This window comes from Fopius arisanus, unplaced genomic scaffold, assembly GCF_000806365.1.
Source record: "Fopius arisanus strain USDA-PBARC FA_bdor unplaced genomic scaffold, ASM80636v1 scaffold00304, whole genome shotgun sequence".
Lineage (NCBI taxonomy): Eukaryota > Metazoa > Arthropoda > Insecta > Hymenoptera > Braconidae > Fopius > Fopius arisanus.
In genome coordinates this window covers 28,789-30,410 of record NW_011888043.1, presented here as the reverse complement: position 1 = coordinate 30,410, position 1,622 = coordinate 28,789, and the positions used below count along the sequence as shown (strand labels likewise).

Here is a 1,622-nt window from a genome sequence, read left to right as displayed (position 1 = left end):
TCTTTTTTGGGTTTGCAAACTGAGAAATTGTGCAAATGATTGTCACCTTAGTGCATTTTTTTCAGTGTTTTTTGTGGTACGTCATCATCATCATTCAATTCACGGTTAATTTTTATTATTTTTAAAATTCGGCTGCATGATGGGATCTGAATAGTGTCGGCAGGAAAAAAAAATAAAGTCAAATAATCTCGGTCTTAATTCAAGGAGACATCGTTTTCATTTCAATGGACTAGGGATTGTCAAAAGATGAGAGAAGGGGGAATGCGAATTGCAGTGCGTCGGTTGAGGACAATACTCGAAACGAACTGTAGTTGGTATCACCGTCTTAACGGAATCAGGGGAAAGCGCATCAACGTAAAACTATCGCTTCAATCTGTTCAGGCGTCTATCCATCATTTATCCCGGGTATATTCACTATAAAACATTGAAAAATTACTCTAAAAAGAGAAGAGAAATTGTTCAGGTGGGCAGTGAAATCTTTAAAATACTTTTATGCCATCGGTGCCCGTAATCGCGGATTCGGGGCGCGATGGCATAAAAGTTTGTATGAAACGCCTGCGTAATATACTATTTCCTGATTATCTGCGGAGTTTATACATGTTTTTTAGATTCCAATTTCGTAAATTCCATCAAGGGATCCCCGGGTCAATTGTTTTTGAATGTTTATTGCGGACGATTATCGGGATTAAGTTTGCAGATAATTGTAATTATGGAAGAGGTTAGAAATGCAAAATCATTTGATTTGGGTAAAGAAGGTTAAAAAAGTAATTTCACATAATGATCCTCTGAATTCAAGTAAATATTATTTTTGTTTCAGGACACCAATGCACGGCAGGAGGAAAAAATTGGGGAGATTTTAGCGCGGCACCAAGGAGATTAATCGGTGCCGATGACGGAATTCATTTTTTTTCTGCTCAATCCAGTCAATGTGTCAACTCGTTTGAACATTCAACGATTTACCTCGCTACATTTATTCCTCAGAATTATTAACGAAATTCTTTGCGTATTTTTGTCAAATTTCCTGTTGCACGAACATTCTTTTTTCTTGGGTATCCATCCAACTATCTGATTATGATGGCTAAAACCATTTAAAGTTTCCGGAAATTTTTCGAATCTGAAGATTGTATGATGTGTATAGAATTTTTCACATGTTAGTAGGACGTGATGAGTGAATTTTTTAGAAAAATAATGAATCTAATTTTACCCTTTTGACCTTTAAAATGATATGACGAATATGTTGAAAATAGAAAAATACCAGTAATATTAGGGATTTTGGTGTTACCGTAAGAATGTATATTTTTCTTCCTTTAGATTTTCTCGATTTAATGAGACAAAATATATGAGCAATATCCAATGAAACATCCATTTTTTCCAGCGTTAAAAATTTTTTCCTTGTTGACTAACACCTTTTGTGTTGTTCTTCAATTGTCTTCCAGGTGAGGATATTAATTGTAAAAAAATTAGAAACTCGACTTCGGAGGAATTGGCACTTTTAATACCGTATGAGATAGTGTCAACACTTCCTCACCAGCAATAACGCTAATTATATTAAAATTATATTTCGCCGTCTTGTTCTCCACATCAAATGTGTAATAACGCTCTTACCATGCGGTCCATCGTCG

At 35.1% G+C, this 1,622-nt stretch overlaps 1 long non-coding RNA gene across 1 annotated transcript; it reads left to right on the top strand.

The window, feature by feature from the left end:
• The first annotated feature begins 324 nt into the window (after nt 1-324).
• On the top strand, nt 325-1,346 carry LOC105272806 (uncharacterized). The gene is made up of 3 exons (XR_892836.1): nt 325-463; nt 609-718; nt 818-1,346. It is a non-coding gene; the product is annotated as an uncharacterized lncRNA (long non-coding RNA).
• The last annotated feature ends 276 nt before the right edge of the window (nt 1,347-1,622 follow it).